Raw genomic sequence first — 12,630 nt, 5'->3', positions numbered from 1 at the left:
TCTCCCTTCAGAGGGAATTCGAGCTTGGTTTATTCTCCAGGATCCAGCCAGGAGTTTTTCCTCCGACAGACAGGCTGGCACTTTGCCTGGCTAAAAAACATGCAGCAGAAAAGCACCATGCGCTAACCCACTGCTAAAAGCATTTAAAAAAATCAACTTTGGGCAAACCATATGGTAGCACTCACTACACCACAGGTGAGAGCAAACACAATATACTCTGTACAGCATGAAGTAAAAAAAATAATTTTTCAGAGAATAATGATGCTTAAAGACCAAGCCGGCCCAGGAACAGATGCCCAAGTGAAAGGCTTTTAATGCCTTTGACCTCAGCATTTCTGCACTTTTGCATTTCTTTGCTGCTTTGACCTTATAAATATCAAGGGGTGGTTTTCACAGCAGCACCCAGAAGCTGCCTGGCTGCAGCACGGGGCCAAGCTGTGCCCCGCAGACCTCCCAGGCTGAAAATATTACAGAATCCTGCAGAGGTACCTGGAGGATCAATGATCAAAGCCACAAACCTTGTTTACAAGCAGGCACAGCAAGCACCCCAAACTCAACCCACGGCAAAGGAAGCAGGGATAAAAACAAGTTATTGCAGGAAAGGGAAAACGAAGGTGAAAGGATGACAATACTAAAAGGGCAGCGGCACACAGAAATCGGGGGATGCTCCATAAGCAGCAAGAGCAAGGAGCAAATTTGAGCTGCCCCAGCTACAAGGCCAAAGGAATTAGCAAGGCACAAAGCAAAAAACCCCACAGCCAGCTTCCTTCTGCTCTTCTGCAGCTCTCCTTGAGCACAAGTGGCTGGGTGGTGGCTTCCCCCCCCCCCTTCTTTAAACAGAGCCCCCCCAAGTAGTTTAGCAGTGAAAGCAAACTCATCTCTCCCTCCCTAAAAAGTACTATGGATGCTGGCACCATCCAGCATTAGCACCTTAGCACCCAGTAATTCCCCAGCCTCTCCAAACACCGAATACCTTGGCACAGCAGCAGCTTTAAAAACCTCTTCTCTCCACCCTTTGGTGATAATTAGTTTAAGTCTGTCACCAGCAGATCAGTTTTTGATTGCAACTAAGCCAAAGCTTTTTGAAAAGGTTTTGTCCAAAGACTCTCCATATCAAATCAGTTCAAAAAAGGAAAACACAAAATACGAACTGGCTGCACCATCAGTTTGAACAGCTTCTGCTGCTAAGAAGGGAATACAGCAAGACTTAAAAAACAAGTTCAATAAAGTTTTCTTCACTGTTTCATTTCCCCTTAAAGCATAAGACCAATTTGGTTTTCTTTCCATCAGAAACAGTTTCTTTAATTGTTTCTGATGGGAGCACAACACAGGGACCCGGCGTGCAAAGCTGCCCCAGCCCCTGCCAGCTCCGAGTTAATGGCACAAGGCGCTGATCTGCTTCACTACGGCAATTCCTGTAATTCAAGTCTGGCAAACAATTCCTAGCCTGAAAATGGGACAGCATCCAATCGTTATCTCCTTTCTTCTATAAAACAATTTAAAAAAAATCCAGCCTATTTACTCTACCTGCCTATTTACCGTACTGGCAGTACCACCACGCAGGCATGACAGCAACAAATGCCAAGAGTTCTTGCAGTTTTGCCTGTTGATGTTTCTCCTTTCATCCCAGCAAAAAGCATGTCAAAGCTAAACGAGCAATCAAGAGCAAAGAAAGCATCTGGCTGCTTCCCTGACAACTGAACAAACTGGCACTTTTCAGAAGTTAAAGCTTTCCTACGCTTCTAACCAAGGCAGCTAATTTTATGGTTGGACTCGATGATCTTAAAGGTCTTTTCCAACCTAAATGAATCTATGATTCTAATATGCAGTCACCTTAATTTTGGTGCCAGTGCTTCCATACATCCTCACTAATGTTTCTAACCTCCATTCATCTGTACTAAACCACCCTAGGATTTCCTGCCCCCAAAATAATTTATTAAAGACCAAAACCATAATCAGTTATCTTGTCGCTGCATCAATTGTGGACCTATTCCACCCCAGTGCAGACACCAAACCCTAGCTAAACGCATGAACTCAGCGTACCGCACACAAACGTAGGTGAAAAGGTTTTGTTTGAACGGTTTCGCTCACTGCGACACACCTGATAAGAGCCTGCAGCAACGACACACCCGGAGATAAACCAGACGGGTTCAAATCTTCAAAACCCAATTAGGCATCCTGAACGGGGCGGGGGAAAACAAACACATAAAGAAAACATGCTGTGCGTAACAAGACCATTTCCCTTGGCAAATCTTTCTGCTTTCCTTTCCTCGCCATATCTGCGTGCGCACATAGAAATCGTTCCCTTGCATTTTCTGAGCTACCTTCTGGCTCTGCTCCCGTGGATGGGCTGCAGGGCTGATGCACAGGTCCCGGCACAGCAGCACCTCCAGGAGCATCCGGCAATCTTCTCCGGGTGCCTAGCAAAATTCAGGTCTCCCTGTTTCTTAAGAATACTGGAAGATGCAAAGAGACCGGGCAAAGCTGTTTGAAAAGAGGTCTCCTCTACAATTGAAGTGATATAGTTGGGAAAAAAAAAGAAACCCAGGCATGCAGAGGCGGTCACCGACCACAAGAGCCACATCCCGGGAAGTCAGTGGATGCTCAACTGTACGCGAGAGGCGCTCATCAGTGATGATTTGATAGTCAAATATTGGCATATGGGCCAATATGGATATAAGTAGATATGTAAAGAAGCTGTGACCCTACCTGAACGTATCTTGGGAGGGAACATCAGTCTTCCTGAGCTCCGTGCCAGGGACACTAGAGTTGCTGAACACATCATACACAGGGCAACGTGCAGCCCACGCTGAGGTCTCATTTCTAACCTAGCAAAACTTTTGCAACTTTTTTATTCCTCTTCCTCTTTTGACTTCCTTAATGAATAAACATACTCATGAAGGGGGAAAAAAAAAACATTTGCACGACTCAGTTGTCTTCTGTGCAGCCCGGGTTTGCTAGGAGCAGCTCGGATGGGCAACAAGACATGAGATTTTTAGCAGCGCAAGGGGACACGATGGCACGGCAGCACTACACACGCTGCCAACGAGGCAAATTTCTGCTGGTGGCTTGGGGCTGGCTCCGTTTTCGGGAAGGCGTGTTAATCTGACCCACTCAATGAACAGAGCTGTCAGGACATTCAACTTGCTTGCATGAGACTTGGCCATATCCTATACATTTTGGGAGTGAATGAATGTAGTAAGCTGGCATTTGTGCTTCTCCAAAGGTTTTGGGAAAAAAAAACCACATACCCATCATGCTGCTGGCTTGCCAGATCTCGAATTCAAGAATTTCTATGTCTGACCAAGGGGATACACGGGCTACCCCTAATCCAAATGCCATCCCGATACGGCAAACACAGCTACTCGCTGTATTGCCACCACCTGCTCCGCTCACCAATGCAACCAACCTCATTCCTGCCAGGAGAGGTTTCAGTTTTGTGACCCACACGTTGGGTTTTCCTGACCATCATTTCACCAAACCCCAGCCCAAAGACTGCCAAGTCACCGGGCAGAGCTTTATCTGCTTGAAGGCAACCAGGAGCTGTTTTTAAGGCAGATCCACGTGACGCAGCTTGTATGATGGAGTCAAGCGGTGGTTTCAGCTGTGATTTCCGTGCACACAGGCGGCAGAGCCAGGGCAGGGACACCGAGTGACCCTTCAGGAAGCAACCCAAGAAACAAGCTCCAGACAGATTTCTAAAAATGGTTATAGCATTGGACAGTGATAGGATGTTCTTCATTCCTCCGCACAGATGGATTTCTGTGCTTTGGATATAAATACAACATTGTTGTAGCCAGGATATTGTGCTTTTCTCTTCCGGGTCGCAAGTTCAGAGCTACAGCAAGTCATGTTGCTCAAAAAGCAACGGCTCCTTTATGGCTGTTATTAACGCTTGGATTCCCCAGCACCTTTTTTGTTGGGCTCAGGGTTAATGCAACAACCCTGGACCCTTTCCAAAGGCCAGTCATCTGCATCGCGAGATCTTTTATCAGTGCTGATCAGGACACCCCGTTACGCACCTCCGCAGCACCTCGAACCCGGTACTGCTCCAGTTGAACATCAAACAAACCCTTGGTGGACAACAATAGTGCAGAATAAGGCTTTTAACAAAAGTGAAAGCTGAATATGGGGGAAAAAAATTTAGCCACAGCATCAGAGACCAAAGGAAAATGGGTTTTCACTTCTGGCACTGGCACCGCACAACATCAGTGCATTTATGGAGGAGTTTCACCTCCAGGCTTGACTATCAGGCTCTGATTTTAGATTCACTGTCAAAATAAAGTTTGCAAATAAATCCACTCCATTTTATATAGAACAAGGATCCATGAACATTTTTTTTTTTTTTGCTCACATTTATTTATAAATAGCTTGAAACAACACACAGCCATGTAAGATAGGCATTGCCCCAGCAGTATCTGGGGATGGACCCTTTGCACACTGCATAACCAGGCTTTTATTTCTTGCAGATTGTTCAGCACTTTGCACCAAAGATTAATGTTGGCTCTGTTGTAGCTTTTAGGCTGGATGAAATTTAGAGTTTTGACACTTCCCCCCCCCAAACACCACTGAAGTCCATGTGGACTCAGAGGACCTAAGGAACAGGAGAATTACAGCACAAATCTTTATGTGCATCAGGTTTGAAAGCATTAAGCATCTCGTTAAGGGTGTTATTACATTACAAAGGGACTATAAGGCAAATTTCTGGAGATGTAGCCCTGGAGGAGTCCCCTCCTGGTCCATACCACCCAAATTCTCCCAAACACTCAAAGACCCAGGACTCAATTTTTTTTCTGCAAGAGTTTTTGATGTTTCTGTTGGAGGGATACAGTGGATGGCAGGACAAAACCTGTGGGACTCATCATGCCGGTAGCAGGATCCCTTCAACACTGCACAAGGAGTCCTACCATGGGAATTTTGTAACCTTTGGACGTACTGGAGATGGAAAGTGGAGCCAAAAGTCATGGACAAGACCTCCTCATGGATGGAATATCTTTGACTGAGCTGTGGTGCCAGATGTTGCGTGCAGCTGTGGGGCTTCGCTTTAATCCATCACAGTGATCTCCCATAGTCTTCAGACGACCGAATGCAAGAGAGCTCCATCTTCTCCAGGGGTTTCTGTTTTGTTTCATTAGTGGAGATCCTGCTCCAGCAGTAAAGTAAGCCATTTGGTTCTCTGAAAGTCCTCTCCAACCATCATATTTTTTGTTTAAAAATACAAAATGCTGCTTTAAATGGTTGGGTTTGGTTTTTTATTTAAAACCACATATTTTCAGTTTAAATTTGCTCAGGTCCTCCACCCAACCGAAAGCAAGTCTCCAGCCAGGACTGCCTCCCCACACAGATGTCACATTCCTACCTTAGCTACCATGACTTGTTCAATACGATTAATTACCTAAGCTTTAAATGAAAGAATTAGCAGTAAAGGTGCCTAGTACTCAGCCTCCCACCAACACCCTCGGCATTAGTATTGCAAACTCTGAAACCCCAGTGCAAACAAATTTGAAAGTCTCTCCGTTGTAAATACCATGATTGGCACTAGATTGGCACTGCTACGTTTTCTAGTGCTGGACAAGCTAAGGCTTTAGGCAGCCGGCGCAGCTCTCAGCATCGCACCCGCCGCGCTGGGATGCCCTGTGGTCATCAGTCACCAGAAGGAACTGTAGAAAGCCAACTTGGAGGCTCCTGCCCCATCCACCGGACAAACCCGTGGAGGGAGGGTGTGTGGGAAGCACGAGGGTGACAGATTAAACAGCTGACTTGTATGCAAGAGGTTTCTCTGGCAGGGCTGAATGTGTTTTTTTCACCCCCACAGATCATGCTCTTTGCTGCATTAGGCACTATGGAAGTGAAACTTGTTTCTGCAGATCATATGATGGTCAGGCACTCGGTGCCTGAGACGATCTTCCAGGCTTGGCAGCAGGAGGCACTGGGGCAAGAGCAGGACCTTGGCTTTGCCTGTAAGCCCAAGAGTAGCCAAGGCACACTCTCACCACCACGTCTGATGGAGACCCTTGAGCAGTGAAATCTATCCTGGCTGCCGCAGGGTCCAGAACAGCATCAGAAGACCCTGTGTGTTGATGGGTCCAGCCTACCAGGAGCATCAGCTGCAACTGGCATTAATAAGACAGGCTACAAGATGACGTCTATATCTAACTCTCGAGATACATAGCTGCTTTTCACAGACTTTTCACAAGCCCAAGGAAAAACAAAGAAATCCATCTACCACTTCTTAGGGAGGTACGTGCTCCAGGTAAGACAGTCTCCTGGGAAAAAGGAGAGTAATTTTCTTCTTCTATTTCCACTACTGGCCTGCAGCATTAACAAAACCAAATTGTTTTACCCTAATCTATCCTTGTTTTCCTTACCATCCTAAACCTTGTCTATTCAAATGAAGGTTTTGCTGCAGAAACTTTCACCGGTGGCAAAGTAATAATCAGCGAGCAAGCGTACACATGGGGTTTGACTCTGCATACATGTAAATCAACAGCAAAGCTTCCAACATTTCCAGGGTACAGGTTTTGCAGCAGCTCCAGCTGGGACTAAGTGCCCTTGCATTCCCACAATACCATAACAAAACAAAATAAAGACAATCCTTTCTCTACCTCCAATACTTGAAGCATTAGTGGATTATTTCTCTTATTTTCCTTCTAATAAATGAAATAACGATTTTCAGGGACTTTTTCCCGGATCTGAATAACTGTTTCTCCAATGTTGCTGATATATGCAATAAACTGCAAGCTTTCTCTATAGATGCTGTTTATTCCAGTTGAATTTAGTTAGGAAGCTGCTGTACTTTCAAGCACATAAGTCCCAGCAAAAACTGAGAACAAGAAAACAGAATTCAAGTGCCAAGATGTAACAGTTATCATATAGCTGACCTCAAAGATGCAGAGGAACTTCTGGGCTGACTAAGAGTAAAAACTGTGCTTAGAGGGAGATCCCCACTTCCACGCAGGATGGGGAAGTTCCAAGAAGGCAGGTGGGGAGGAAAGGACCTTCTTGATCTTTACAGAAATATTCTGGATTATCCCAAAAGACACACTACAGCCATAAAAGCTTTCTAGAGGAATAAGAAGGTGATGCACACACACATTCAAAGCTGTTCTTTTCCTCTAAGGCAGTATCATTTAAACAGGAGAGTGACGGTGGCTTGGAAATCCTGCATGCTCCTAAAGAGTTAAAATGTAGTTATGGAGACTGGCACGATTAAAATTCTGGTAGAGTATATTTAAATTGCAGGGAAAGCTAAGCTTGTCCAACTGGATAGTCAGACCGCAAGTTCCCCCAAATAGGGCTTTGATTTTCCAACACAACACCTGAAATCCTCTTCTGCTTTTACAAAACACATGTGGAATCACGCTCCCTATTGCACAACGTGGCTTGAGGAATAATTCCAGGTATATAGGTATAAACTGGAGGTAATCATGCTGGAAGGGCTGAGAATTTCACTGGCAACAGAGAAGACGACAAGCCTGGTCCCTGGTGGCAATGCTGCCTTGAGAGCTACCCACAGCGGTAGCACCTACCAATACAAGGTCATGGGTGGCTTTGCATGGCACTCGATGACAAAGAAATATGAGCAAATATCCGAGAAAAACACTAAAAGCAAGCAGCTTCTGTGGTCCATACAACCAAACCCAGGATTCATTTACTGGGTATTTTGCTCTGCTCTTCCAGGCAGTACTTTTGGGCTGTAAGGTCAGCCTTATCTGAGGAGTCAACTCAGAGAGGGGAAGTTGTCCATGCATTTTGTGTTCATGCAGCCCATTACAAGGAGGTGAGCTCACCTTTGAGGGCTTCTTCCAAATACCTAATTTTCATAAAGGTGTTCTCAGTTCACCAAGCCTTCTCTGAAATATACTGCTGCCCCAAAGCTGCCACTTATTATTTCTGTACCCTTGCATTTCCCCCATGCTGCTCTGACACTCCAGAGCCACTGTTTTGCCACTGTTGCACTGTAATTGCCACTGTTTCAGTATTTTTTCTTTTCTCAAGTCTGCTGCTTTTGCCAGACTTGTTTTAAAATATGCTGCCAGATTGAAATAAAACCTGAATGCATTTTGCTTAGCCTGTGAGGGGCAGGTCAGCACTGAGAGGGGAGATCTTCCCCCCCAGCAAAAGGCATCCTCTGTGCAGACCACGCAACCATCTGAATACACTGTACACAGGAGCTCCCAGTTATCTCTTCTGGAAGGGACTACACACCACCACGTCCCTTCTCCACTAAGCAAGGCTGCAGTTTAAAGCTGGTTTTATCAGACTTAGTCTAGAACACGTGTATGGGATCCATGATCTCCCAGATTTGGATTACTTTCATAAGGAAAATAACCTGAGCTCTGCTTCAGATGAAAGCACAGAGACATGGGGCGCTTGAAGCCATCCTGCCCTTTGCTATCTGTGCTTAAACCATCCCCTCTGACACCAGCATTTTTAGTTTGCTACCTCTACTGCCACACGTCAGACAAGCAAAAATGATTGTGCAAAAATGACTGCACATGGGTATGTCTGTATATCAACAAACCGAGCTGTGCAGTCACCACTCCAGAGCTGACACAGGAACGATTTTGCAGCTTTATCCCACGCGTTCGTTTTAAAAGCATCGTTGATTGACAGGAGCCAGTTCAATGGACTCACAGGAAGGCAAGGGCAGGAACAGGCTGAGAACAAGGCTGCCGCTTCCCTCCCAACAGCAGAAAGCAGCACACACCAACCATGAGCTGCTTTTGTTTTACATCTCAAAAAAAAATCCACCATCGCTTGCTCCGGGACTGACAACTGCCTGTGCAAGCAGCAGGGCTAAAAACCAAACTGCACCTTTGCTAAAAAACAGACTTTATGGGGTTTCAATCCTGTAAAGAGGCTTTTTAAAAAAAAAAAAGCTAAGAACATTTCAACCCAAAGCAAATCCCAGAAGCAAAAGCCTCCTCTGGATGCTGTTGGAGGTCAAAGGACTATTAAGCATCTAAAAACCCAGCAAGTGACATTAAGGGATGCTGTACAGGTGCGGGCTGGGAAGATCTCAGCCGTACCCCGACACCACCTGCTCAGGGCACGTCCTTCGCCACGCCGTGGGGTTCCCAAGCCTCGGTGGTGCTTTCGGAGAGGAAAGGCAAGCGGCCCCGACGGCGGAGCCTGGCTGAGCCGGGCTGTGCAGTAACCACTAGCAACTGTGCCTAATCCAGCCCAGAGACAAAACTGCCAGGGCTCATTCATACCCACGTCACGTGCTGAGCAGAGTCTGTGCATGGCCACAACAACTGCGTATTTTTTTTTTTTCAGTTTAAGCTTAGTTTTAGAACAGTTTGGTTTTGGTTTTTTTTTAATAAGCATATTTAAATCAGTTTTTACAAAGATGCAATTTTAATAGATAAGGTTGGGGTCAGCTTCAGTCTAAAGGATGTACAAAAGCTTTTTCCACTGCATATTCACTGTACAAAATACATTTATTTCAGTGTTTTATTTCCATAGTATTGCAGAAATTACCAAGAAAGAAGCTGCGCTAGTGCTGATGTTCTTGATTTTTTGAAAGAATTACAAGAAAGAACAGAAAAATCATGTTGAAGAGAAAAGGATGAAATCAGCAGTTGCTCTGCCCCATATTCAGGGGACAGCAATGAAAAGCTGCCTAAATGACAAAATAATGCCAGTACCACATCACCTATTAGGTGTATTAAAAGCAATGAATGTCAAAACTGGAAGGAAAAAAATCTTAGAAATGCCTGTTTTCTACTGAAGTTTCAGAAGAGATGAGTCATCAGACACATGGGCTAATGACCTGGGACCAAATTTCACTGAATTGCTAATCCAGATTTTTAGTAGCTTCAACAAATTTTTATTTTTAATTTTAATTCTAATTTATCTGATTCTAAGTTGAGAAAGCCAAAGATTAAATGAAGACAGAAAAGCTTTCAACCCCCTGCTTTTGATCTATGAATACAGTGGAGGTAGGATGGACCCAGGTGCACAAGGAAAGACAAGGAAAAAACTTGAGGTATGTGGTAGCTGCACAGATACACATATATTTGTCCCTTTTTCTCTCTGGGCACACTCAGTTACCAGCACCAGCTGAGAAAGGGACTTAACAGCTTTCCAGCATCTCCAAGAAGGTCAGGCAGAAGAACAAGCCAGGCTCCTCACAGGACTACACAGTGGGAGGACACGAGACAACGGGCAGAAGATGAAACAAGAGATGTTCAAACTGTAGGGAGAAGCTTTTCCACCGTGAGGTCAGTCAAACAGGTTGCCCAGAGAGGCTGTGCAATCTCCATCCTTGGAGGTTTTCAAGACCCAACTGGATAAAGCCTTGAGCAGCCTGGTCCAGCTTCACAGCTGACCCTGCTTGGAGCAGGAGGTTGGAGTGGAGACCTCCTGAGGCCTCATCTAAGCACCTGAACCACTCTGTAAGCCTGTCTTCCCAAGTATCCCATCAGCAATTAAAGTTTGTGCCACAAAGTCAGCCTGTCATGCTACAAACACACAAAAACCTGGATGACGGAATTATTTTATTCTATATAAAAATGGGTACACAAGAGAACAGAGGTCCCAACACCTCGTTTAAGCGGCATCCCAGCACTGCGATGTTGAAAACCTTCTAGATAACAACCTGAAGCCCCCCTTTCGATGTCACCCCTTTCCTGAGATTCCCCTCCACACTACAAGACCTCCCCTCCCCGGCGCTGTGCATGCAAACAGCCTGCCGCCTCCCCAGCCAGCCCAGGGAGATGTTATTCTTCTTGCAAAAAAAAGAAAAAAAAAATCCCCTTGATTATTTATGCCGCTCTTTGAACAACACCAGCTATTGTCAGGGAGTGTTTTACAGCTCTGAATGTCACATTGAGAGTCTGGTCATGCCAGTAGGAAAGCCTGCCACTGCCACGTCCCAGCATAAAACGCTTTATTCAAGGCGCCTGGAGTCCAGCGCCGGCTAAAACCTAAAAGGAAGCCGGTGGGTGTGACAGCCACATTTTATACAATGATATGAAATGAAGCAGGCAAGGATGCTTGATTTTTTGGGGGGGTGTAAGGCAGAAAAACTACAAGGAGCATTGTACAGAGCCAGGTGAGCCTAAGTGACCAAAAGCTTTGGCTCAATATTGCTCCAGAGGAATTGCATGGAGAAGCGTGGGGGCGAGCAGAGCTGGAGACCTTCCCAGCAGGACCCAGGGAGAAAGCAAGGAGGGAGCTTTCACTGTCAAGAAAACCGGGCTGGCTCAGCGGACAAGAAACCCGTTTCCTGCCTGATTGCGACTGTGTGAAGGGAAACAGGGCTCTGGAGGCAACCATGCAAACAAAGCACAGCTACCTTCAACTCCCACCAGGCAGGAGCAAGAGCTTGGGAGCACCCAAAAACCACTGAGCCGTGGCAAGTTTTAAAAAAAAAAAAAGGTTAAAAAAAGCAACAGGCCCTTTTCCATGCTGTGTTACGTTACAAAGCAAAACTGGACGGGTTGCAATCTTCCTCTGCCGCACCCCGAATGCCAGGTTTCAGGTTACTTCACCCGACGTACCTGCAAGAATTTTCTCTGAAGCGTGTTATTTCTACCGTCTCCGGTAACACCTAGCTCTTACAGCCAGCCTTTAATCTGCAGATCTTCGAAACGTCCTGCAAAGAAAGCAAGTGTCATTTCCTTCCCTCTCCCACACCCCCGTGCTCCGACGAGGAAGTTATAACCCAAGTGAAATAATAAATATCGCCCAGCAAAAAGGGAATGCAGTTAGCGATAGGAAAGCCAGCGTCCCCGTGTTACTCTAACCTACAGGATCCATCCTTCCAGCCTCCGACTCAGGAAACGGCTTTTCATCGCTGGGTATCAAAGCTCCTCCCAGTTTTGGCATATCCACCTCTTCTGCCTGCAGAACTAGTTTAAGCGCTGAGGGTTTGAGGTTTTTTTAACCAATTCGTGGATATTTGCACCGTATCCAGCATCGGTGCTCACAGCTTTTCCAGCTGCCGTTGCACATCTCACGGGTCTGTTTACCATCAGCAAACATCTGAGCAGTAATCCTGGATTTATCGCTTCAGCTTCCTGATAACTCCCCCACGGCTGCTCCCTCAAAGCCCAGAAATCCAGTTTACCACCCTTCACAAGGGAACCTCTGGGCATTTTGAGAGCTGTATCATTTTATCTCCCCCACGATCTCAATTCACTGTGAAAATATTTGGTGAAACCTATTAGAAGCTTTCCTGATATAGGTGTGCAGACTCTACCACTACTTCTGCCCACGTAATTTTCTCTAACATCCAAAAAAAAAAAAAGGCAAAGGCAAACTTTTTTTTCCTAAATACAGTCTTATGCTGCTCAGCACTCCTGTTCCCGTTATCTCTGAGGTGCCCATGAATTTTTCCAGTGACGACACCACGCTGCTGCATAAATCTCTTGATTTATGCAAAACTTGATCCCTTTTCCACCCATTTTTTGAGCAAAGGGTTTCTCTTTTCCTTTAGCTGTAGCCTGACGATTAACTGCATAATAACTGGAAACCCATGCTGCCAAAAGACTTGTGTGTTGCAGTCCTTTGCTAAATGCTGCACAAAAGCCTTTAGACTTCAGAGGATAAGAAAGGCATCAGGAGTACATACAGCTTCGAGAGATATAATATCAACACCTATAACAAAGAGAGCTACAT

At 45.6% G+C, this 12,630-nt stretch overlaps 1 protein-coding gene across 2 annotated transcripts in view; it reads right to left on the bottom strand.

Annotated features, from left to right (window-relative positions):
• The window catches only part of PTPRA (protein tyrosine phosphatase, receptor type, A), a 110,098-nt gene that overhangs the window by 75,637 nt on the left and 21,831 nt on the right, over positions 1-12,630 (bottom strand). The window contains exon 3 of one of the 2 annotated variants that reach the window (XM_010580761.1): positions 11,511-11,605. The exons of the other annotated variant lie outside the window; for it this stretch is intronic. The gene's annotated coding sequence lies outside the window, so the exon portion shown is untranslated. The remainder of the gene's footprint in view (positions 1-11,510; positions 11,606-12,630) is intronic. 2 annotated transcript variants of the gene reach the window in all.

The sequence above is a fragment of the Haliaeetus leucocephalus genome, unplaced genomic scaffold, assembly GCF_000737465.1.
Source record: "Haliaeetus leucocephalus isolate CR32 unplaced genomic scaffold, Haliaeetus_leucocephalus-4.0 Scaffold741, whole genome shotgun sequence".
NCBI classification, from domain to species: domain Eukaryota; kingdom Metazoa; phylum Chordata; class Aves; order Accipitriformes; family Accipitridae; genus Haliaeetus; species Haliaeetus leucocephalus.
Note: the sequence above shows the minus strand (reverse complement) of the source record. Positions and strands in the feature narration are given on the sequence as shown.